At 41.4% G+C, this 26,817-nt stretch overlaps 1 long non-coding RNA gene across 1 annotated transcript; it reads left to right on the plus strand.

Annotated features, from left to right (window-relative positions):
- Window positions 1-599: 599 nt before the first annotated feature.
- Window positions 600-5,695, plus strand: LOC310766475. The gene is made up of 2 exons (XR_014550183.1): window positions 600-4,991; window positions 5,032-5,695. It is a non-coding gene; the product is annotated as an uncharacterized lncRNA (long non-coding RNA).
- The last annotated feature ends 21,122 nt before the right edge of the window (window positions 5,696-26,817 follow it).

The following is a 26,817-nucleotide window of genomic DNA, read 5'->3' on the forward strand; positions in this document are numbered from 1 at the left end:
GGGCAGGGAGTTGCCAAGTGTCACTGCCATCTGCTGGTTATTTGGTGGCCAGTGTTGGGAGGAGGTTGGGCTCAGCCCTAGTTTTCAATGAACAACTGTTTGTATTGCAAAGCAGACTTGGCGTTTGGCAGCAGTGATCTCCCATGGGCTGGATTTACTGACATGTTATGTCTGCTTTTAACTACCCCAGCGGTGCTGAGAAGCCATAAAGTCAACCTAACCAGCCAGTTAAACTGTGTTTTATGATTGCCTGACATCACTGAAGTGACAGAAAGCAGATCACACACACACACACTGGCACAATCTTGGCATCCTATTGGCAGCCTTAGCAAAGAGACCAAGACCCAAACTGACATGGAAGCATATTAATACTATTTCATGTGTTTCTTCCATTCCTCAGCAGTAAGGAATCTGAATCTGTAAGGTAATTTCAGGATAGCGGTTCCTACTGTTACTGTGCTGTGAGTAAATAATTCATAGTCAGAAGTAATGATAAATATACATACAGAGCCCATTTCTGTGATTGTCTTTCTGACACGGGCATCTTCTGTTGTTTTATCTGGATTACATCTGCACAAAATCTTCTTCATCTTGTTGCCTGAAAAATAAGGGACATATAGATGGGGAGAACCATGGGCAGATTAAGCAGTAACTGGGGCTGTGCCAACAATGCCCATCTTGGTTTTGCTTTTCTCAGGGATGGGGAATCAGATGTTGCTGGAATACAACTCCCACCATCCCTGACCACTTCCCATGTTAGCTGGGGCTGATGAGAGTTGAAGGGTTTCCTATTCCTTTGCTGTGCTAATAGGTATTCGACCAATGCAGGTTCACAAATAAATTAGAGTCACCTTTCTTCTCTCTCCACAAGTTCTTTCCACACAATCTACATGCAACAGTTTCAATGAACCTGCTTGGGAGTGTGGATGTGTGTAGTGTGTATCTGGTGTTCACAGGGGCATAGTATAATTTGTGGGCTTTGAATTAAGTTCCAGCTCTCTGTTGGGAACAATGGAGAAAATGTATGGTGTTGCATTACAGTATTTGATGCCCTTCTCATTGAAATGTATTTATTTATCCATTCATTGTTAATGATGTGGTTAATAGGATGTATATCACAGTTTTATCTATATCCTACAAACTAGAGAATAGCTCCGCAGACTTTTAACACAATGACTGCAGTGTAAAATTGCAGCCTAAGGCCGATTCCTCCTTTTCCTAAAAAGTTGATTTTTTAATGCCAGATTTTAAGGGTCGAGATGGCTGTGGTAGCATCTTCATGTGGCAGGAAGAAAATAAATGCCACTTTCATCAGCTGGAACAGATTCAAGAGAATATTTTAACACCCCAGTTCTTAAATCACAGAGATAAATACTTGCTCAAGGAGTGGGAACATGTGCAACACTACCCTGATTTCTCAGGGCCCCTTACTCTTGACTTCTGGAGTAAATTTGCTGATATAACGGGGCTTACCTTTCAGATTGCCAACTGGAGGAAGCAGGGACTAGGTTGGTTTTAAAATCGTTTTTTAATTTCTAAACAGCCCCCAGCACATACTAGGCACTTTCTAAATAATAAATCACAATGGTGACTAACAGCCAGGGGCATAGGCAGGATTTTTGTTAGGGGGAACAGGCCTTTTAGACAATCCCAACATGTCTAATCAGAAGTAAGTGTTATTGAATTCAGTGGGGTTTATGGCCAGAGAAGTGGGATTAGGATTGCAGGTTCACTTGCAAGTAAATTTGTTTAGGATTGTGGCTTTACTACAATGAATTTGTAAAGAATGCTGGGATGACCTTATGCTTTCTCACTTCACAGGTTTACTTTCCACCTGTGTGTCAAATTCCGGTTAATGATGAATGATATTTAATCTCGCCAATCCATTTCCAAAATCTGTTTGCATTTTCATGTCTAGTAAACCAGTTCCACCATTCCTTGAATTGCACTGAAAATATATATCTTTAAAGGCAGCCACCCTCTTCCACACTATTCTAACCCCTATCCAAGTAGCAGGCAGTTCTCCCTCTCCCCCCCTTTAAAATGGAATGTATTCTCCTGATCTCTTGCTTCACATTCTCTGCAGAAGCATGCCTGTTGTAAATGTCTGCAGATGTGTGTACCAAGCTCTAGCTATCAGAGACGCCTGTTTCTTACTCCTTTTCTGTCTAGCATTTCCTTACAAATGAAGTTGCTATGAAATATGTTTCATCTTCTTTGTTTGAACCAGAATCGGGGTTTGGTGCCACAGTGTTGAAATATGCCAGATGAGTAATTGCCTTTCATTTGGGTGACAAAAAATTAGCTGATGTCAAGAGATTTAATGAGTTTGTCTCCTCACACTGTTAGGAAATTCTCCTGGTGATCCTGAATGCTTTGCTGTGATGTCCTCTCCCCCCACCCTTCCTGTCCTCCACTAACATGTTGCAACATTCTGTGATCTCTCATTCTGACCTAGATAAAAGTAGCTCATTCCCAGCCGTTCATTATTATGTCAAAATGTGCCTCTAGCCTGATAGAGCTGTTGATATGTTGCAGTTTCACTGAGTGTAACTTGGCTGTCACTTGTCCTGGATTAGAAGAGGGACTGGCAGCCCTCTTTCTCTTTCCCAAGCTGTCCTCTGGCTAGGTAGACTGTCACATGCTAAAGGAAATGGCAAAGTGTATTAATGTGCACTGATGTGTCAGTGAAACCTTGGATCATCACTTTCATTCATGCCAGGCTGTTTCTCTCTCTCCCTCTCCTGCCATCCAAGTATCAAACATATGCAAAATGAGGTGGTTCTTTTTTCTTTCTTTTTTCGACATTGCCAAAGTGAATCTTCACTCTTCAAACTGCTTGGCTGACTCCCAGTGCCTTGTTCAAGGATCAGGGTTTAACACAAAGAATTTCCTTTCAGTGAAGATTTGAGAGAAACCAGCAAAATGGCTGGTCTCTGATAATACTTTCAACACCGCCGATGGTAGGAAATTGAGAGTTCAGTGAAACTAGGGAGACAGTGTTGCGTGCCATTCTTCAAACAAGAAAGGGTTTGTAACGCATGTCCTTGATATGGTGATCGTTAAAATATTCACCTTGATGAGAAAATACCAATAATTGTAGCTTCTCTTTCCACAGAGTGAGCACCTTGAAACATGGGACAAATAGAACACTGGAATGAAATTTGAAAGTAGCTTTTATTTTTGCTTCAGCTTCACAGCATTCACTCTGAGCATCGACGGGAATGCTGTTGTACTTGTCTCCTGCCTGTGGGCTTCCTCTGGGCATCTGGTTGAGCAGCATGAGAACAGAATGCTGGACTGGATAGACCTTTTAGTTCGAGCCCAGCAGGCTCTTCTTATGTGTTTCTATGGCATACCGTATTTTTCGCTCTATAAGACGCACCAGACCACAAGACGCACCTAGTTTTTGGAGGAGGAAAACAAGAAAAAAAATATTCTGAATCTCAGAAGCCAGAACAGCAAGAGGGATTGCTGCACAGTGAAAGCAGCAATCCCTCTTGCTGTTCTGGCTTCTGGGATAGCTGCGCAGCCTGCATTCGCTCCATAAGATGCACACACATTTCCCGTTGCTTTTTAGGAGGGGAAAAGTGAGTCTTATAGAGCAAAAAATACGGTAACTGATATATAATCCCATATAGCACCCAGCTCATCAGGGCAGCTCCAGGCACACCCTGGCCTCTTGGTAATGTGAAGGGACTATCTCAAACAAAATGACTTAATTTTTTTCCTAGATATGTTTTGCATACTTCTGGTGTGCTAAAATGGAAAAATGGGAGCCAATGCAGTGACTGCTCAGAGTGTATTTGTGCCTGTGTGTGACAGAAAGAGTTCTAATATATGTGTATTGTAACTTCTCCTATGTAACCATCACTGAAATGAACAAGGGCTATGCTCTTGGGGAGTCCTTGGCCCTGTCACTGCAGAATTCCCCAGTGCTGCTTGCCTGTAATACTGATCTACCAGACTGGCCTACCAAATGCAGACCACTTTATATTATGAACCACCTTCTTTTGGAACAGCACCCCACAGGTTTGCTGTACAGAGATGCTGCATTTGAAATGGCTGAAAGGCACAGTGTAGCCTGAGTATCCATTACCTAAGTCATTAGCTGCATGCGTTGTGTACATACATATTGTTGTGCAATGTTTTTGTGTTATTTCCTGCTGGTCAGTAAATATTCCCAGGGGTTGGCGGAAAGGAAGCTTGTACTGCAACTGCAGTGATATATAATGAAGGAAAATCGCTGTTTTGAAAACCACAAATGGGGAAAGTTCTATTTGTAAGCAACATTGTTAAATTACACTCCACAAATGGGCCACACGGTGCCTTTGCAACAGAAACAATGACAGTGGAATCAAGCTGGAATACTTGCTTGCTTGGGAAAGAGGAAGGAAGCATGAATATATTCTTCTTCTTCTTTGGCGATCACTCATAGCAGAGTAAGATTGTCTTCCACAAACATGGTTTTAACAGTTAGTCCGTAAGTGACTGTGGAGGCCAAATCTGGATCCACGCGTCCTTCTGCTGTGGGGGCGTATTAATCACAAGGCGGTAGCTAATAGTGGAGGAAAATGGAAACAGGGTTTTACTTTAAAATATTTTAGTGTTTGCAATAAATATTCCTTAAATGACTTCTAATTCTGTTCAGAGCTAATACTTCTGTATCCTGAAAATGTTTGTGTATAAAGGAAGTCCATTAGTTTTTCAATCAGATGGTACAAAGAAGCAGAATCTGATAATGGTGGGATGCATTCCGTGGTTCATATTTTAAAATCCCCCCTGCCCCCTCCATGTGAAGGGTGTATATTGGTGTAGGGCTTGGGAGGGAGGGAAGTAAGATGTCAGCTGGGATTCTGGTGCTGATGCCTGATCCTGAATAGCAGCTCTCATTTGTTGTCTCTTCTCCCTCTTATTTTTCTTGCATGCCTGAGGAAAGGAAAGGAAGCATGAAACAGCCATGTATTATAGAATATTTGAAAAATACAAGTGTTTTAAAATATGATTTTGAAATATGTGTAAGTCACATAGGTGTACCGCAAATATCCGATTTCCATTATTAGAAGTCTCTCCTTAGATATGACACTAAATGCACTTTATTCTGCGTGAGGCTTCTATTTTGTTTCTGTGTTAGATGCTGTGGGATTGGCAATCAGGTTTTCTTCATCAATAATATTCTTCCTATTATAACAGAAAACATGAATTTGTTGGAAGAAAGTTCATGTTTTGTCAGAACAAAGGTTCATCAAGTGAACAATGGTCTTCTAGACACTTTTGGAAAGCTTATCAGCAGGGCATGATGGCATCAGCTATTGCCTGTGACCTTTTTCCCAGCATCTGATTTTAAGGAGTATTTCAAAAAGATGCATTATTTTGTTTTTCTTAATATGAAAGTTCCATTTAATTATCATGGATGGATGGTGATAGTACTACCTTCCATTAATTTGTCTAATAGTTTCTGAAAGTCAGTTACTTTTGTGGCAATCACTGTATTTTGTGATAGTTAATTTTTTTAGTTAATTCAGTTCATGCTTGTAGTAACTGAGTGCTGTTTGTGTGTACTGTGTGTGTGTGTGTGTTCCTCTCAAGTGTGGTTTACAAAGGGTAGACGTGTGGCAAAACAGACATATCTATGATCTTTCCACTTTTCCTCCCTGTATTTTTCAATTTTGAAATACAGTATCATAAATGATGAGATCCCTTGGTTGTTTTAAAAAAGAAGCTGGAAGGTAGGATTTATCTTTTTTCCCCCACTAAAGAAATTGATGATCTGTAGTCTAGTTCAAAGGTGGAACTTGCAGATGTGATTTGAATGAATAGCCTCATAAATCTTTTATCTACAGGCCTGGGGAGACTTCCTGTTGTGGGGTCATATGTTAAAGAGAACAAAAGAAAGTAAGGGGCAAAGTAAAGGAAACTAAGTATGCCAGAAGTTTTGAAGTGGTTGTTATGTTTCTTGGATCTATACATTCTCATATGGATAAAGAAACCTGGTTTGTTCCCTTCCACAAGCAAGCATTCTAATTCTGCAGATATCAGTTGAACAATTTCAATATTGTAGGATGGATGGGGCCTTGAGATCATCTAGTGAAATCCTATTAACTAAGGCAGGTTTGCTTCCACTCATTCCAGTTACAGTGTGCCTTGGGCAAAAATCATTTCAATTTCGCCAGATAGCATAGGTCTTCATTGCTCTACATTATTTGGTTGTTTTAATCCAAGTACTGTGATATCCCTGTATTTCCCACAGTTGTCCGTATGATGTATTCTCCACTCGATTTATGGGCAGAGGAATTGGAGGATGATCATTCAGAGCAGTTATTCAACTCTCACTTGGAGGTGGGGCCACCATTTGGCAGTGGCAGCAGCCTTTTTCTCCATCAGCCCCATGATTCTTCTCCCTCCCTACTACAAATGACAGGAAAAGTTACTGCTTTGGCAGCCTAGCCAGAAAGTGTTCTCCACATTGCCTTTGACCTTGCACTAGGGCATTGTGGGGTGGGGGGAATGTTGGCCACCAAACACACAAAGAGTATTTACAGAAAATTCTTCATAGTGGCTTTCAGATTTTTTTAAGAGGGGGGGTTTAGAAATTCATCATCATCATCATCTTTCTCAAAAAAAAAATGTCTCCAAAGAAATTTTGGCTGAGCTCTAATCATCATAGTATTTCGTACAATGCAAAAGTGATTTTGAATTCTGAGGGTTTGATTCAGGGGGCAACAACTTTAGAAATACGGAAGAAACATTGAAAATTTTGATAGTGTTGGTGGCATTTCTCATAAAGGATCCACAGAAGGAGGTGAGGAGAAATTCTATATATTTTGGAAGATGGTTTGACATACTAAGCTTTCCCCATAAACAGTTTATTTTATGATTTTAGGCCAATGCCTCCTTTTTTTTTGCTTTTTCTAAAATGGAGCCTGTGACATTGCTGAGGCACATACTGAGGCCTATAAGATGGATCTTTTCAATCTTTTAGTGCAGGCATGTCCAACAGGTAGATCGTGATCCACCGGTAGATCGCAGAATGTCTATGATAGATCATGGTAGATTGTGTGACGTGTTCTCCCCTCCCAAAAAAACAAGAGCTCAATAGCCTTGGCTCTCCTAAAAAAGCTCAACCACATTGCCTGAAAATAACAATGGGTTGATCACAGCTAGTATTTTAATAATGTGAGTAGTTCGCAGTCTCTTGAGAGTTGGACGTGCCTGTTTTAGTGGTATGAATTCAGGTGTTTGGAGCATTGTTGTCGCTGCGTAAAATTTCCTTTTTGATTCTTCAATCCAATGATACAGGTTTGCCAGTTACTATTCTTTTGGTTGGCAAAGGTGTATAAAGCTTTTTCAAACTGAAGTCCAGACAAAATGTCTTATTTCTCTAGCCTTCCATTGTAACTTTGATAAAGGATAGAGAATCCTTTCAAAAAAATACAAATTATGACCTTTACACAAATTTCATTTTTTTTTTTAACGTAACAAAGAACAGCTTATAGTTTGTGGCATTGGTGAAGTTATGCATTAATCACCTATGGCAGTGTAGGACATCCTCTTTGGGCTGCAGGGAGGGTCACCTCAGTGGGGGTTTGTTGAGTTGCTTAGCTGACTTGAGGAAGTTTTCCTTCATGTCAGATGAGCAGCCTCAACAAAGTCCTACTGCACCTCTGTACAGTGGCGTAGCGTGGGTTGTCAGCACCCGGGGCAAGGCAAGTAATTTGCGCCCCCTAACCCGTGGATTTGCGCCCCCTAACCCATGGATTTGCCCTAACCCCAGATGTTGCGCCCGGTGCGGCCCGCCCCCCCTGCACCCCCCACGCTACGCCACTGCCTCTGTATCGTGAGAAGACCATCCTCAGAGCCTGAAGAGGATGTCCTCCTTGGGCTCTGGGAAGGGTCTCCTCATGAGGCACAAGGACTCTTCAGGGTGCCTCCCAATTACTCACATTTCACTTATGTACATGGGGCCCAGGACGTAATCCCTGTGTAAGTAGGGTGTCACCTGTATTTAGTTAGGAAACATGTTTGCCAATGTCCTTGCATCAGTCTGTGTGGTTCCAACAGAACATTTTCCCTCAAAGAAATAAAACCACAGCATAAAAAGGAAAACAATGAAGAATATTCTGAAACAAAGATGTATCACATAAAAAGCATGTGCGTGACTAATGAAGTGTTTGCCGAAACAGGAGAGCTTCAGTTGAAGAACAACAATGAGGGAAGAGGCTAAGCAGATCTTGCCCTTTGTGAGGCATTACACATTCTGAGAATAAGACACTTTAAGAAGGCCTTCTCTGCCATCCCAAATTATTATGTACTGCTTATCTTTTTATTTTATTAAAAAGGCATTAGAAAGGGCCTTTGACATTATTTCATTCCCATAATGAGTTAATAATTAATAACTAAGCATCAATATTCAGCTAACTCAAGAATCAGATATGCTTTTGCAGCAAATTGGAACCCTATTGTATCTATTACTGGGAGTCTTCAGCCAAGGCTGATTTCCAATTTATCCAAAGGGTATCTTTCCAAATGACTGTGGTCCATGTAACGGGCATTTCCAATTTGCCTCCATCAGATCAAGGAGACTGCAGTTAGATAACTTTCCCTGAAGCCCAGTAAAACTTGTGGATTTTCTACAAATAAAGAAAATCCACAAGTTTTACTGGGTTTCCAAAGACATTAGCGATTTATTTGTGGAGTAGGCAGACTTAGGGAGTCACTAGTGAGTACTGAGAGGAAAGGAGCAGGTTGGCTACAGTCTTATGAGACAGCAAATGAAAACTTGATGCAGATCTTTCCATAATGTCTTTTGCCAGACAAGTGGGAAGCAATGTATCTTTGACAACTGGAAATAGAAGCCTTAGGAATACCATGGGAAGTAATGGAAATGTGTTTAAAGCTGCTTAGCTGGCATGAACCACATCCATTTTGCTGCCAACAGAACAGGTCTGAAGATCGCAGTGACCTTCTGAATGGAATACTGAAATCATGTGGAAATAATCTAACCTGGCCTCTTTCTGTGTTTTCAGAGGAAAACATGAAACAGCAGGCCAGTTTCATAGCTGCTGCTATGATTTTTATTCTTTTTTTTAAAAAAGAAAGAGAGCCAGGAATTGTTTTGGCAAGAAATAAGGCTTGAAACAGTATCAGCAAAAGCAAGATTAGCTACATGGTGGAATATCGTTTGAGTCTTGGCACCAAAACCAGGTGTCAGGGCTAAGCTAGATTTAATTGATCCCTAGCTAGTCTTAGCTGATCCCAACACCATGACATGGTTGGACACTATCCACCGAGGTCTCCTGCAAGGCCCCTTTGAAATGAATGGGAGCTGCACAAAAGAAAATAGCTTGCCCACCTTCCTAACCTGTACACAGATGGAATAAAACACACAAAAGGATGTATTTGTCATCTGTTAAAACCAAACACCTCAATTATGATTCATGAAAGAGTTTTCCAGGGACAGCATTTCAGTACGTTCTGTTTCATATACACAATGTCAACTGGTAACCTCTCATTTGAAAAGGTTTATTTTAACCTCTCATAGATAACACTTTCATTTTTCTGATTGTTTTTTACCACTTCATGGTGTTGCATATTTTATCTCTTGGAATTTAATAAATAAGTCTGTAATGGGGAATTTTTTTACTAAAAGCAAAATTAATTTCTGACAGATTATATTTGTGATGTATTTTCTAGTAGAGAAATAATATATAACTGTACTAAATATTGTTTATTTCTGCTCTCTCTTTTACATTTCTAAGCAGTATTATTTCTATTTATTAATAGCATTTATACCACAGCCATAAAACAATTCCAAAAACAAAGATAGTAAAAGGTGCAATCCTAATCCTAGATCGGTTGGAGTAAGCAAATTAGGATGTGGAAGTTCTCCAGCTCAACCAGCAAGTTACCACCTCAGCAGGGCTACACTTGTATAAGCCCCCTCCCCCAGCTGAACCAGAAATACAATGACTAAATACCACTATTGCATAACAAATCTACATAAAAACAGAGCTTTTGATTAAAAAAGCAATGGACAACTACAGTGGAAACATATTGGTGATATATAACCCCTGTACATATTTTGTGAAAAGAAATCAGGGCAATTGCTCAATATACACTTCATCTGGAAGGATGACTGGTTTCACCCCAAATATTTATTTGACATGTGCCCGTATCAGATTACTTGTAGGTAGACAAGCAATTCTTAGTAAATTGCTAAAATTAAATGTCTAGCTAACCAAAAGTAATTCTCTGGATGTTTGGATTACTACAGAATAGCACAAGTCTATCACTGGCAACAACATATACATAACAATTTTTAAAACAATCCTTTAATTAAAACTATCAATAAGAACAACAATATACGAATACTAAATACCAAACCTGGCAGTCTTACTCATTTAAATGCCTGGGGTGGTAAGTGTATTTTTACTTGTCGGCCAAATCCCATCACAGTCTCCAGAAGCCTTTTTCATGCATCATCATCTAGCAGGCCAAGCCCAATAATGGGATGACGGGAAACATCACTGCAGGTCCTGGGTGGATGGTACAAATCAATCAGTATAATACAAATCAGTCAGGGGCAAGCTAAGAACTTGATGCGTGCCAGTAAGCATTCATAATGGGACTGCAGCCAGTTGACAACATGGCGGGCTTAATTTGTAAAGGAGGATACGAGAGGAGAAATAGGAAGCCAAACAATCAGCATGGGAAAACAGAAGTCTTTTTATTGTTTAAGAAGTCCAGAACAACATAATATTTATTATTATTTGTTTGTTTGTTTCATTTATATTCCACCCATTTTTCCAAGGAGCTCAAGGTACATGGCTCCTCCCTCCTCATTTAATCCCCACAACAATCCTGTGAGGTAGGTTAGGCTGAGAAGCAATGACTGGCCCAAAGCTACACAGTGAGTTTCATGGCTGAGATGGGATTTTAACCTGAGTCTGACACTCTTAAGTGCTAGCTGTCATGTGAGAGACACTGAATATTTCAGGTGTGATATGAAATCTCGTGCATCTGATAAAACACCAGACTCTGAATAAATGCTGCTCAAGTGTTACTCGATTCTCCCCTTCATCGCAGTCCCAAGAAAAAGAAAAAGAAGAAGAAGAAGAAGAAGAAGAAGAAGAAGAAGAAGAAGAAGAAGAAGAAAGAGTCAATGTCTCTTTAAGGTCACTTCGTCTAGCGTCAGGAGACAATTTGCTGTGCACCTTCTGTTGCAAGTTGTTTTCTTGAGCTCCAGCCCAAAGGATTGTGGAAGGTGGGTAGTGGGCTTAGGGTTTTGTGCTCCTAGTCCTTGCTCTCTCTACTGCTTGAGGGATGCATTCTGCCCTGGACTTTCTGATGGCCAGTTGCTCCAGGGCCAGGATCCATCTAAGACATTTTGCTTTCTGAGGTGATATGCCACAAGTCCAAGATCAGAAGCCAATGGGGCATGCAGAATCTTGTTTCACCAATGGTAATGGGACATAGCAGACTAGCTTCGGGTGTGAATACAGGAAACCTATACCAGACAAGTATCCCATTTTGAGTGGGACATTCTGGATTGACAGAAACCGCCCTGGCTTCCAGTCGCAATCCCAGATATCCCAATTTCTCTTCCATCACTGCTGCTGCACTTCCAAAAGTGCCAGCTTCTAGAAGAGTGGCAGCGGCCTCTGGAAGTATGGTGACAGCAGTGGCAGTGGCATGGAGATGGAGGCTGTGGCATAGAGACCAAGGCTGCAATGGCAGAGAGAGTGAGAGACAGGCCTGCTGTTGGCACTGAGATGCTCACCCAGAATGTCCCTATGTGGCTGCCATATAGTGCATGCTCTAAGGGGGCCTCAGGTTGCTAGGGCATGAGCTGGCAAAGATAAGGCAGCAGTAGGGCTGTGGTGGTGGCATAGTGCAGGAGGGGTGTGTGTGTGTCCCGATTTGCCCTCTCAAAAAGTTGGAGGGTATGGAAACCCCTCACCAGCATTCCCCAACCACTAGCATATGCCAGGGGTAGCCACCTAACTCTGCCTAATGGTAGAACTAGCCCTGGCCAAGGAAGCAGGAATTTCCTCCACTCCTGTCAAGAGAGGAAGGCAAGGTTTGTACAGCTAAGCCCAACTGGTCTCCACTCTTTCCCCCAACACTGCTTCCTCATTCTGTGCTACCTTTGTCCTTTTTACGGGGCTGGGGCACAGCCACATGGAAGCAAAGTCAAATGACTTTGGCTGGAATGTTTGTGTGATCTATTTAATAACCAAGTCCTTTCAGAAAGAACAGACTTTGTTGTTCAGAGTTTCATTTGGGAAAAAGAAGGATAACAAAGCTTTGCTTTAGCTAAGGAAAGTTTGGGCAATGAATTTATTGACACAAGTATCTGAGTTAGAGGTCTTGTGTGAAAACCCATAATGGCTATTTTTCATGGGGCTCCAGAGTCCCACAATTTTCTTTCTTTCAGTTTGCTTTTAGTGAAGTTTTTGTAATTCATTATAGGTAAACAAAGCAATAAAGTAATATTTATACTGTTTGCAGTCTCCCAGTTTCAATTATTATTTGAAAAATAGTGAGCCACTTCTGTTGTTTTTATATTTGTTGTTTCGGATAAAAGATCACTCTGTCTGGAAGATATAAACATCCTTTGCTTCCAGGATAGCCAATTGATTATATCTTTATTAGACTTGTCAGAGTTTTATTTTGTAAGTATAACTACTAAAAGGAGTTGGTGGTTTGGAAGCTGTTAGTGATGGATGAGGTGTAAAATGGATCCTTTTGCCACTCAAATGACTTGAATCGATACTGAATTTATGACTGGTAGATAGAGCTAGGGTCATGAATGAATACTGGAGCTATTTTATTCTAAGTCTGCAAAGAGTTTAGTGTGTCTCAATTAGATTCACATCAAATAAATCATAATTGCTATAAACCATCCATCAGGAATGTACATGCTTAAAAATCAGGCATGCTGATTCACAATTCATACGTCATTAAGATGGTGCAATAGTCACTGGACAAATTTGTCCATGTAGTTGGCTCTCACATCAACTCAGTAACTCATGGATTCATCAGTTACAGGAGGCTGTGTCACGAATTCCTCGCGGTGCTTAAGCAGAAATGCTCAGAGTTCCAGGTTCTTCAGTGCAGTATTATTTATTGTGAGCTAAATATATACAAATATCTACAGAAGCAGTTCATACAGTCAGACAGAGTACCTGGCTGCACCTTAAAGCAAATAGGAAGACTCCTTCTCTCTGACCACACTCCTCTACACCACCACCTTTACTGCTGGATAGGTTTCCCTTTTAAACTGATGACAGCCAATCAACTGTCAGCACATTACTGCTGAGTCGTTCTCACCCAGCACCTCCATAGAAAGTATTGCATCAGCCTGTTGCATCAACCAGCAAACTCAAGCCTGCAGACTTACTATCTTACACAGCATTCTGTGAATCCAGACAGGCTGCATGGATCATACTGACAATACTCTTTCCCCTTGACCATTGCTCCTTGCATGGGAAGCAAGACCATAATCAGGACAAAATGTTATTGGTTAGAGGGCTGTAAAAACACATACCTTTTTCAAAGGGATATGCTGCAAAGGACATTAACTTTTCTGACTTGAACTCAAACTTTTCTTCTAAGAGCAAAACAGACTTCACCCGTATGGAAAAGGATTTTCCCATCTCACCACTTTGCATCCCAAAAATCTGAAGTTCCAGGGAATGGTGTAGGATACGATTCTTAATGGGGAGGAGCATATGAAGGAGACAGTTGACAGAAATTGCAACCTGTGTGAAAAGAAAAGCAACTCAAGATCCAAGCCACTGTTTTCTTTCTCTGTTATAGAGACATTAGCATAAATACATGTGGTCATGGTTTTTTAACAACACACATCTGGACAAAGTATTGTTAGATTATGGTTTATGGAATTGGAGAAACAAACTGATCAGTGAATGATGACACTGCAATCAAAAAGTTATCAAGTCGTGCAGGAAAAGAAAAAGAGTTCCTGAACAATATCAATCTATCTCTCTGTGTTACTGGTGTGTAGGGGTCGATTTATGGTTACTGGGGAATAGGGTTGTGCTTCTGATTCTGTCCCCAGCTATCAGGCACACTGCTTGACCATTAGTAGGGCTGTCTGCATGAGCAGGTGCTTTTCCTTTTCCTTTGTAATCACCTAAGATTAACAAAAGCCACTTGCATCCTCATTTACATCTCTTAGGAATACAGTATCTATCAATGATGCTCAATAGGTCTGTAATGTGCCCCTTAGAGCACAAACCTATGCATGTCTATTCAGAAGTAAGTCTGACTGGCTTGGTTTGCATATCACGATAAGCCAAACCATGGCAGCAGGGCTCAAGAATATGTGTGGACTCCTGGAAAGAAGATTGTGGTTTTCTTTGCTCCTTTCTTCTTGTCCTGCTGCTGAGCTAAGCAATGATTTGGCTTAGTATTTTGTCCAAACCCAAGCTCATGGCTCTCTCCAGAATAACCATGAGCTGTAACCAAGATTTGTCCGATGGATTACAGCTCATGGTTTGTTCAGGAGACCTAAACCACAAGCCCAGTTTTGGACCAGACCCTGGCTTAGCTTAGCACAGCACAGCACAGCACAGCACAGCACAGCACAACACAACACAACACAACACAACAGCACAATGAGGATGCTGAAAGATCTCCTAAGCCCTGGCTTAGCATGATGAGTGAACCAGGCCACTGAGATCAATGGGTCTTACCCCCAGATAAATGGTTATAGGATTTCAGCTATATTCTGAAAAGAACACCCTCCCCAACACATTTAAGCTTCTATCATTTATAGTTGATGGTTGTTTTCCAAATCTGAGTAGTTTCAGAAAGAAAGAGTGAAAACCTCCCTCCCCTTCTTCCTCCTCCAGAGAGAAGGTGGGGGCTGACTCTGCAAACAAATAGACACAATTGTGCTTAACTGCATTAAATGTTATCGCATATGAACAAGTCTCTGAAGATGGGAGGGGAGCACATTTCCCGGGCATCTCTAGGCCTGGGTTTCTAAGCTGCTGTAAATTTTCAGTTAGGTTGGAGACAAAAGCTGTCATGCTAAATTACAGCGGATGAGGAAGCAGCACGGAGTTTGCAAGAGAAATGTCAGCATGGGACAGTGACTTTAAACTGATGGCAGGTCGGCGTACTCCGTAGGAGTTGGAATATTGATGGGGCCGTAGCAGAGCTTTGCTGCCTGGCTCAGATCCTTGGCCGTCTTTACAAGCATTTCATTTGACCTTCTTCCATTTCCAATAGAAGCGGAAATAGCCCACTGCTCATTTTCATAGGGAGAGGTTTTTTGTTTAAAAATCCATTTTCTTTTTGTAACATTTCTCACTGTTCATCTTTTCAGTGATTACTTAGTCTGTCTATTCCTACCCAGCTCAACACATAAATGTAGACTAGGAAGATGTCCTCTGAAGAAGCAGCTCTGCTTTTGGGGACATGACTTTAGGACCATTTGCACCTGAAATGAAAAGTCAAAATGACATATCTCCCTGTGTTTTCCCCAATGCATGTGGACTTAAGTGACATGTAGTGATCTTTCTTGTGCTTCTTGTTTGCTGCATTTATTGTGGATTTCAACAACAACAAAAGTGCATTTGTGTACTTTTAGTTGTGTTCACTTCCAACTATAATTGGGGGCTCCTACATTGCTTAGCACCACTTGAAAGGGATGTCTGAGGAATCTGTGGAAATCAGACTATCAAGCAGATTTCCTTCCATCTGCCCATTTGACCCCCATCATAGCATAGACTCTTGCCATGAAGGCTTTTTCTGAAGTTGTTTACAAGGCAAGTTGTTGCAATTACATTATAGAACCATAGGCTTGTAGAGTTGGAAGGGACTGTGAGGATCATCTAGTCCAACCTGCTACAACAGGAATTTCAAATGAAGGCGATACATTAGTGTATAATTGCAGCTTTCCCAAAAGGTACCTCATTGCTGTTTTTCTGAAATCTTGCAAGCTGTACATTGTTAGAAGCAGCCTGTATGCACCAAGTTTGCAATCCTAACCATGTCTACTCAGAAATTAGTCCCATTGAATTCAGTGAGGATTGCTCCCAGGTAAATGGGGTTAGGATTGAAGCCTCAATCAGCTTCTTACTGTCATTTTTTAAAAAATCAAGTAGAGTGCAATTTTCATTGTTCTTTTCCAAAGGAAAGAAGTTGATAAATTTTGTCACCTATGGACTTCATCTATGATTCTTAAAGTTTGAGCTTCTTTGTAAAAGTGGAGAACACAATCTGGATTTGACTGATTTTTTTTGACCATCCATTCCCTAAATCAGAGATGGGAAAACGGATCTGGCCAGTGGGCGAGACCATTATCTCCCCCATCCTTCACAGGCCATGTTTTAACAGGTGGGTAGGGCCAGTTATCTATCAATCATCTGATGTTATGAGGATATCAGGTGTCCCATTTTTGGCTGCGTGTCTTAAAATAAAACCATATGGGCAAAGGCATAGCCCATGCAAAGCACTGTGCATGGAACTTGTGAAGTCGTTTGAATAGTGCTGTGCGAGCCCATGATCAGCATGGGTCCTTCACAACACCAGAGAAACAGCTGATTGTTGGGTCTTCTGAAGCCTAGTGTATCTGACTTCACCAGCTTGAATGACCTACTGATTGTTGGAGCTTGGGAAACCAGATACACAGCACTCTGCAGGTACCGTCAATCAGCTGATCAATGGTTCCCACAAGCCCCTTTCAGCTCAGCCATGTCCTTACCTGCCTCATTCCTCTGGAAACTCATTAACTTTAAAGGGAGCACACAGGGGCGATTATAATTGGTTTGTAAATTTCAGCTGATGACTAAGACATGTGTACCTATTATACATCATGGGGTACATAAAAATGTATATTTTGTCATCAGTGGACAATGAAATGGAAGAAAGAACTGGGGCAAATAAACCGATTGCAGCAAAATGGAAAATACCGGATGAGAGTATTCATACATATCCACCACTCCTATACACTGCAACAGAAATTGCACACTATAGCTTGAGAGGATCAACTTTGGGCTGTACAGGGTGGAGAAACCTATGGCTCATCAGATGTTGCTGCTGGCCTACCATTATTCCTGACCATTGGCCATACTGCCTGGGGCTGATGGGAGCTGGAGCCCAATTACATTTGGTGATCCATCATTTTAGTCAAATAATGCCTCCCTTGGAGCCAAAGAGAAGTTAAAATTTTCATTTTGAAGTTTGAGAGAAGTAAAATTTGCAGTATATGTTTTGGAAGGAGGATCTAATTTTTAAGAGTTGTGCTTTTTTTAAAGTTACCAGGGAAATTAAAGTATAGACTAATTGATTCTGTAATGTTCTTTTCTTGACAAAATAATTAACATTTTCCAGAGCATGGGATGAATGAATCAGTCCTGTGTTAATGGATTTAAAAGCTGTTAAAGACAAGGAGAATGACAGAATGGATTGCGATTGACGACATTACTTTTATGTGCATTTTGGGTGGGAGGTGACAGAAAGGAATTGATTGATTTATCCTGATATTAATTTATTGTAGAGCAGTGGATTGTGGATACATGGTAATATTATAGCAAAATGCACTTAAAGGTCATTTTTTAAATCATTCTCTTAAAAAATATTTTTAAAAATAGTTGTGCTGTTTTTGTCCCATAAATTGTCCTTTCTACTTGTGATTTCTAAATGTGAGCCAAACAGAAAGTGTTTCTTGTCGACATCCAATATTCTATACTTGGGAACACCAAGATGGTACCCATGGACACAATTGATTTCCCCCCGCCTTCAGTTCTTCATCCAAGAATGCAGACAGCAGGGAGGGAAGCATTTTTTACATGTTTGCCAGTGACAGGAGGAATGGCCATAGCTTAGCGCCAGAGCATCTGTTTCGCCTGCAAATGGTCCCAGGTTTAATCCTGGTTATCTGCATATATGGCTAGGAGCAGAGGCATAGCAAGGTCAGGTGGAACCCAGTGTGGATTTATTTTGTCGTCGTCCCCATCGACGGCTCAGGGTAGGCTTGGGAGTCACGGGCTGGTGGTGCGCCGAATGTCATCCCCCTCAGCATTTACACCTGGGGTGGTCCACCACCTCCGCACCCCCCTTCCTACACCTCTGGCTAGGAACAGTAGCAGTCTGCCCCATTTCTGTGCCTGAGGTGAAGTGGGTAGGTGCTGCCTCCCCTCCCAAAGCCTCTTTCCTGGGTCATGTGTCAGCACCAGGCAAGATCTCACCAGGCAAGATCTTGTGAGATCTCTTGGAGCACACAAGATCTTGTGATATTTTATTGAAAGCTGCTGTATAGAGACCCACCATCATCAGGGGACGCAGGTGGTGCTGTGATCTAAACCACAGAGCCTAGGTCTTGCTGATCAGAAGGTTAGCGGTTCGAATCCCCGCAATGGGGTGAGCTCCTATTGCTCGGTCCCTGCTCCTGCTCCTGCCCACCTAGCAGTTCGAAAGTGCAAGTACATAAATAGGTACCGCTCCAGCAGGAAGGTAAACGGTGTTTCCGTGCGCTGCTCTGGTTCGCCAGAAGCGGCTTAGTCATGCTGGCCACATGACCCGGAAGCTGTACACCGGCTCCCTCAGCCAGTAAAGCAAGATGAGCGCCGCAACCCCAGAGTCGTCCGCAACTGGACCTAATGGTCAGGGGTACCTTTAGCTTTTTACCATCATCTTATTTCAAAAAAAGCTCTTTGCATGCATTACTTTTTAAAAAAAATCTATGCGTATATATCTTTGTTCTACATATATAGATGCCCCAGGTTAATGGAGAAAGCCTATAAACATTCTAAGGGAACCTCTGTGTTGTCCTATGAGTGTTCCTGCAGAGCTTTGAAATAGGGTCATTAAGTGCTAAACTCCCCATTATTGAGGCAGTACAGCCTTAATGATTTTGGCCCAGCTGGGCCTGAATAATGAATAAATAAGTGGTATAAAATAATTATGACAGCTTTAAATGGAACATTTGCAAGTCTTAGCACAACGCTGGCTGCAAAGTAAAACCTGTGTATGCAAGTTTAATTGAGTTTATTACATTAAAATATGGTTGCTGCAGAAAGGAATCGCACAGCAGTATTATAATAAAAATGGTGGCCCGGAGAATTGGAACCTGCTTGGAATTTTTAAACGAAATTCAAAAGAGGAGGTGAAAAGCTAATAGAAGAATGTTTGTTAGGATAACTGGTTGTCAATGCTCATGGCGTTCTTTCGTAATTTGAAAGATCCAGTGGTTCAAATAAAATGAACAGGATACATAAGCATTTCAGGCCGCCTTTGCACGTTCTCAAAGTCAGCATGGCATTGGCTCATATAAATGCTCCCATTGCACCTACAACATGCTAGCCCAATGCAGGTGATGCATGTGAATAGGCAGGTGTGATGAAAGGAGCAGCCTGCCCCTACTACTTCCCCAGAATGCCAATTTTTCTGGGCTTAGGCTAATGTAAATTTTGCCAGTCTGTGCTCAGCTGGCTTAGCCCCAGTTTATCTGGAGTTGGGACTGATGCTGCTGGAGCTGGGAACCCACTGGCTGATCTGGAGAACCACCACAGGTCAACTCACTCAACCCAGCAGAGCTAGGCCTGCATTGTGAATGTTTACCTATCTCTTTTACCTAACCAAGTGAGGATTATAAATGCTAGCATTTCCACTCTTGCTGAGAATAGTTTGCCGTTTATTGACGTCTTCGTTTGCTTGGCTGACTTCTTTTGTTTTGCTCTGGGATGGACTTGAATTCTAGATGTGAGCCGTTCTTCATTTTTATTTGCCTTCTCCAGCTTAAACATAGCACTTGGATATATTTGCATTGTAAACTTCCCTGGGATAAATGTTTTTGAAGAGCAGTTTAGAAATGTCTTAAATATAACAAATCAGCTAATTTATAGCCAGAGGGAAAGTCTTGACATTCCAGGAAATAAATGCTTACAATGGAGAGTATTGATGGCTGTGCTAGTGCAGCGTAATGACAAAGGTCATTATAGGTACTGCCAGAGTGTTATTCTACTGTTATAGGCAGGAGGGTATACTGGCATACATCTTAAAAATTAGAGTGTCTGACCCTGAGAAATCAGTCAGCTATGATTGACAAATGGATGTTTCTGTAATTTCTTGGGAATTTGCTAAATCTGTTTCCCCAAGCATTGCTTGGGAAAGCTTTGGGGCTTGTTCATCTTTGATCATAATCCCCACTCTGCTCTCTCTTACTCAGTAAATTAAATTATGTGTTTATATTAGGGGAAATATTCAGCAGTGGTAGTTATTTACCAATCCCTCTTCCCAGGGAACAGTGGGAAATGTAGCTTTGGGAGGGGAATATGGTTCTCCTCAAAGAATCATAGAGTTGGAAGGGATCCTGAGAATCATCTGGTCCAGTGTTTCCCAAACTTGGGTCTCCAGATGTTTTTGGTCTTGTCAGCCAAGGATGATGGGAGTTGTAGTCCAGAGACAGAGCCAAGTTTGGGAAACACAAATCTAGTCCAACCCCCTGCAATGCAAGAACATGCAACTGTCCCTTATGGGGATTGAACCTGCAACCTTGGCGTTGTCAGCACCCTTAAGAAATGACATCTCCCAGGGGGGCAGCTTCATCCGCAGATCGCCCAACACCTGCCCCCAATCCGGAAGGAATGAGGGGGCAGGAGGTGCTGGGTGCAAAGCACCATGCATCTCTTTGGCAACTCTTCAAAGTTGCTGCCATGAGCAACAAATACCTGTTTTTTCGGGCATGCTCTGAGTGAGGGGAGATAAACTATGCTGCTAACTGATTCAGCCACCCCACCAAAGGATTCAAGTGGAAGAGAGGATTACCATCAGTATGGGACTAGTATGTCAGAACGGAAGGGAAGTGAGCCTCCTTTGTTTCCTTCTGATATACTTTGTATATGCTATCTTACCTGGCAAATCTCCCTGGAAGGACTGACTGCTGGACTGTTTATGTACTCAAGTAGAGTATTGTATTACTGATATAATTTTGGTCTAATTATTAACTGTGTGGAAATGATTTATGAATTTGCAATTACCTTCAACGAATTGTTAAGACTAGAAGAAGGAAATTGTGGTTTCTTGCTAAAGTACAGGCTTATTTCTTTTGGAATGAGATAAAACAAAGAAGTTTGGACATATGCGTGGTAGAATTGGCCAAAAGCCAGATTTTCTCCATTTTGGGACATGTCACAGTGGAGAATCACAGGCATGAGGAAGCGAAAGTGAAACACCATGGACAGACTCTGAGTACAAAGAATATAAAGAAGGAAAAAAGAAAATAAACACCCACACAGAAATATACTATATTGGTTGAACTCGCTTGCCAGATGAACTCAGAGGCTGTTAAAAATAAACAAAGGATTAACATCGGATTGATTTATTGGAACTACCTGGAGAAGCAGCATAAATGTGAGATGATCATCACTCCCCAACCTCAGAGCATGGGAAGCCAACCAAAGATTTATAATTTGGCATAACATTTGGACTGTTGGGTTATTTTATAATTTGGAATGTTTTTAATGTGGTTTTTATTGGATTGTTAAAATGGAAAACTTAATAAATATTATTGGGGGGGCGAGAAAAAGAAACGACATCTCCCAAAATTATTTGGGGGAAGCCATGACTGTTTAAAGGAGCATCATAGTGCTTTACATACATGGTTTGAATATGGCCCAAACCTGATATTCCTCAGCGTTTCTCATAAGCATAGTACTTGAATTACAGTGTAAGCAGCACAGTCCTGGCCCTGTTGCTCTCTCCCCCCGTCCCCACCAGCAGCAACTGTTTAGCAGAGTGTGTGTGTGTGTGTCTAAAAGTGAAAGGAGTCAGTGGATGAGATTTCTCTCCCATATAGCATGCTGTAAAACAGGGAACCGTGTTAAATTAAACAATGGTTTTAAATACACCATGTGAAACCTTTGATGGCTACATCAGACTGAGATGGGAATGAACTGACTCCCTACAGCATTATCCTACTGTCCTGTTCTCCATTGTAAAGTTCTATTTCACTGCTCTAAATACAGAAAGGGTAGACTGTTGAGGAATTGCACCATGTCAATTCACCCAGCATTTGAAAATTAGAAGCTTTCAAAGACTTTGTCAGCCGACTCAAAATACTTCAATATTTTTTAGACTGTTGAGTAAAGCATCACTTTGTCAGAAAACTGCTTCCTCAACTATTTTTTTCCTGCAGTGTTTGAACACTGTGCTAGTTGCATGGAACCATTATGATCTAATTGAGGCTTAAGTCCAGTGAATAACATATGGTGAGCATTGATTGTTTCCTTTTGATGCATTTTTTTTTAATTTGCATTGTCTATCAATGCCTTTCACAGATCATTAACCTTACTCTTGTTTATCTAAATTTCTCCTGAATTGGCAATCATTTTCAGGCATTGCACCAGTCAATCAAGTTCACACTAATACCCAGACTATCCGTTCTGCAGTTTCATCATTGTCACATCCAGTCAGGTCACTTAATAAAAAAATCTTTATCAGCCATTTGTGTGACGTTGGAGTATAATTTTTGCGTGCATTTTTGTGCATCTCCCATCTCTTTCTCTTGCCTTTGTTAAAAAAAAATGGAATGTGATCGTTGATGTGATGAAACATTCAGAGTGAAACATCTCCTATTAGGTTTGTATCACTAAGGCCCATGTCAAGGGAAGAGACAGATAATTTGCTTCCAAGGTTATTTTATAGTCTGATAGTTCATGTTTTCCGCAACTGGGACCTGTCACAAAACGTTACAGTGTGGAGAGCTTCTGTTCAGAATTCCAGCCAGCCACCCCTGCCCTTTTCCAGAATATTCCACTCTATTCTACTATGCCAGGTATTTATTTATCAGGCATATTTATAATCCCCCCTCCATCCCAGCTTCACAGGGTGGCATCGCTGAGAACCAGAATGAAACATTATAATTAAAAAAGCATAAAACAAAAATGCAGACTTAAGTTACCAATAAAAAAACAGTAGCAGTTTCAGACATTAAAATGCTTAGTATCTCTCATCACTCCCCAAAAGCCTTCTCAAAGAGGTTTGCCTTCACCTGTCACCAGCATGGTGAACTGCACCTCATGTCAAGGCTTCAGGGAATCCTATCTCTCCCATGGTGGGATGCCAAGAAGCAAAAAAAAAACCCAAGGTGGTTTATTAAATATTTACAGAGAGAGAAGAAGGAATGCAGTCTGTCTTAGATAATGGTATTGCTCCAAGTCCCCCCCCCTCAGTCCCTCCTATTCTACATCACCCCTGTGCTGGCTGGTCTGTGCTTTCTGTCTCTGTGCTTTCTGTTCTAATACCCTCAAGCCATGCCTGGTTCTGGGAGGGGGCATCAGGAATGCTTTCAAGAGACACTGAGTCTGTTAGCTGTCTCTCCCCTGGTGCTTCTTCTTGCTGCTCCCTCAATATTTCCCAGCTTCTCCCCTCTGCAGCCTCTGAACTATGACCTTCTGAAAACCACTGTTCTAAATCTATACTGCTTTTTTTTAGATTTCAGCTCGGCATTTAATACCATTCTACCACAACGTCTGATGTCTAAACTGGAAGATCTGGGGCTTCCGTTATCACTTTGTGGGTGGATACTGGACTTTTTGTCAGACCGCTCCCAGAGGGTTCGGTTGGGCCCTTATACCTCTAAAATGCTTAAGACTAACATAGGAACACCACAGGGATGCGTACTCAGTCCACTCCTTTATATTCTCTACACGTACGATTGTGTCGCTGCTCACCCTAGTAATAGGGTTGTCAAATTTGCAGATGACACAACCGTGATTGGGCTCATCCCTGAAAGGGAGGGTGAAACGGACTATAGAGATGAGGTGGAGCGGCTGACAGAGTGGTGCAGAGCTAACAACTTGCTCATAAATACAAGGAAGACAAAGGAGCTTGTGGTGGACTTCAGGAGACAGAAGAGCAATATCCAGCCACTTTTGATTGATGGGGTCTGTGTGGAGAGGGTAACAACGTTCAGATTTTTGGGCATTGAATTACAAGAGGATCTGTCCTGGAGTGTCAACACAAGGGGGCTTGTGAAGAAGGCGCAGCAGAGACTGTACTTTTTGAGAATTCTAAGGAAAAACCATCTTCCGCAGAAACTGCTGCTTGCCTTCTATCACTGTGCCATTGAGAGCGTGCTCACTTATGGCTTATGTGTGTGGTACGGAAGCTGTACTACCCAGGACAGGATGGGGTTGGGCAGAGTTGTTAAGGCAGCAGAGAGCATTGTTGGCTGCCCACTTTCCACCTTAGAGCAGATTTATGCCACAAGGTGCCATAGGAAGGCACTGGACATAGTAAAAGATCCATCGCATCCTGGTCACTGTCTCTTCGAGCTCCTGCCGTCGGGACGGAGATACAGGACGATGAAGACAAGAACGAGCCGTCTTAAGAACAGCTTCTTTTCCAGAGCGATCTCGGCCCTGAATGGGAAGCCTGGACTTTGAAAGTCATCTAATCTTCCTTGCTGTACTATACTGTATTGTTTTAATTAGTGTTTTTATGGAGCAGTCAAGTAATTTCGTTGTCCCTGAGAGGGGGCAATGACAATAAAGATATTATTATTATTATTATTATTATTATTATTATTATTATTATTATTATACTGTCCTCTTCTCAGGAAGGTGCAGGAAGAGGGGGTTTCTACCATTTCTCTTCTGTCTAGCCCCTGGCACCTCACTGGATAACTTGTTCTAAATAAAAGGGGTCACCACAGAGAGAGTAAATACAGTTTCTCCCCTCCAGTATTTATTCAACATCCCACAGTCCATTGGAGCCAATTCCATTGGCGGTTCCTTCACTCCCCCATAAAATATTTAAGGGGCTGGGCCCCTCAAAGTTGATGGGCATTGCAATTCAAATGGTGAGTGTGTATTGCATCTTGTGATTGATTATGTGTGGCGGGGCTTACCTGGCACCCCAATATTTTATTCAACTTCGCATCCTGGCATAGTCAATTAGCATGCTCTGTCCTTATGGAGGTGTTTGGGGTTTTCTCTCTTCCACTTAAGGTTCTCTCTCAAAAGCTTTTTTGATTTTTATTATGCAGCCCTGGTGGTTTGTCCTAGCTTCCAAAAGCCTCCTCTTGTAAATGGATGGTGCTGTTTTGGCTACATAACAATTTATACCTGGAGAATGAGTTTGCTATTCAGTGATATGATACTGCATTGGGCCAGTACTTTTCTAAAAGATACGTGAAGCAACACTCCACTGCAGAATGGGGCTGAAAATAACAATTTGTGCAAAAAAGAGTCTTCAGAAGCAAGAGAAATAACCAGAGATACACAGTGAAATTTTTTGCTTAGTGACCAGCAGTTAGGGAAGGGCACATCTATCAATTACGGTTTCTCTTAGCTTCTCATTCTTCCATTCAAGTTCTTCACATTTCCACATTGATTTGCTTTAATAGTAATAAAAAAAGTATTCACAGCATTTTAATGCATTTTTTGCATCCATTTTTGTATGCATTTTCCTCCATTGCAATGCAAATCTGCACATATCCACTTATATATGCATTTCTTGTGCACATTACTTGACTGGAGAACTACAATGAAAAATTCAGAAAATGTGAATTTCAAAGGATGGCTGTGCTTCGGTTTACATATTGTTTCTGAAAGGTCAAATTAGGTAGATTTGCCTTTAAATGAATGAAATTTCTGTCTCATTCCTAAATTCCTTTGCAAATTCCTCATCCACTGAGTGCCACATAATGTTTGTTTTGCACTTAGCAAGAAATTGATCTTTTAGAAAGGCTGATGTGGAAATGTGGAGAATTGAACTTATGAATGGGAAAAATGAGAAATGGAGAGAACCCAAAAGTTTTGCTATTCCTATGTCTATTCCAACCGCCACATCAGAGTTGATCTGAGGTGGGATGGGGGACCATCTCCCTAAATATCTGGTTCCAGACTATTTAATAGTTCAAGCACAGTCATAAATCTGTCCCCTGGTGCTCACTTAGGTACATAGTATCCAACTTGCATGGAAAATAGATAGTCCTAAGAGTCCTTTGATATTCACTTGGTTTCCACTTGGCAAATGGATTTCAGCAATAAATCCTTCTTGCTGCACTTCATAAGAAAGTCTTCTAGGAGCCATCTTCATTATTCATTAACATTACCCAAAGCAGAAGTTTTCTCCAAGCACTGGGATAATGGACAATGAAGGCCAATCAGCTGTGTGGTCGATGAGGTTTGTGGAAATGAATGGACCTTTGGGGAATAGGGGAGCTGTGATTTCTGCCATTAACAATTACATTTTTATGGCCCAAGATTGAATTAAGTTGTTGAAATGGGAAATTGATGCAGGAGCTTTGAGGGAATATTATGCAAAATATAGAAAACCAGGCATAGGAAAGTCACCAGACTTATAAATGTGGACATGATCAAGTATAGTAAGCACAAATTAAGCCAGATTGCCTTCACCAGACAATACAGGGAAGACCCATCTCATGAACGGATTCTGCTTGGCGAGTTTATGATACAGGAAACTCCTTGTTCAGAGTTACAGATGCCTTTGGGAGCATTTGAATCCTCAGAGATGGCTGTCTGTGTGATGCCACAGTCGCAATGATGTGTATGCAAGGAAATGCTAATTAGACATCTCAGATAGTATAGGCTTCAAAATTAATGATGCAGGAGAGAGGGGAAGCCAAGACAATGTGTCCTTTAGAAATTAATTAAAATGCACCACTCTGCCCTTTCATGCTGTAATGACATTTTAGGGGGGTGGGGAGTAATTTATGTATTCAAGTCTCTGGTGGCCAGTTGGGAAAACGGTACACTTGTTTGTTTTTCAATTTGTTATGCCAGTGTGCGTTTAGGTTGAAAAGGGGTCTATAATTGC

This window comes from Podarcis filfolensis, assembly GCF_964270895.1.
Source record: "Podarcis filfolensis genome assembly, chromosome: 7".
Classification (NCBI taxonomy): domain Eukaryota; kingdom Metazoa; phylum Chordata; class Lepidosauria; order Squamata; family Lacertidae; genus Podarcis; species Podarcis filfolensis.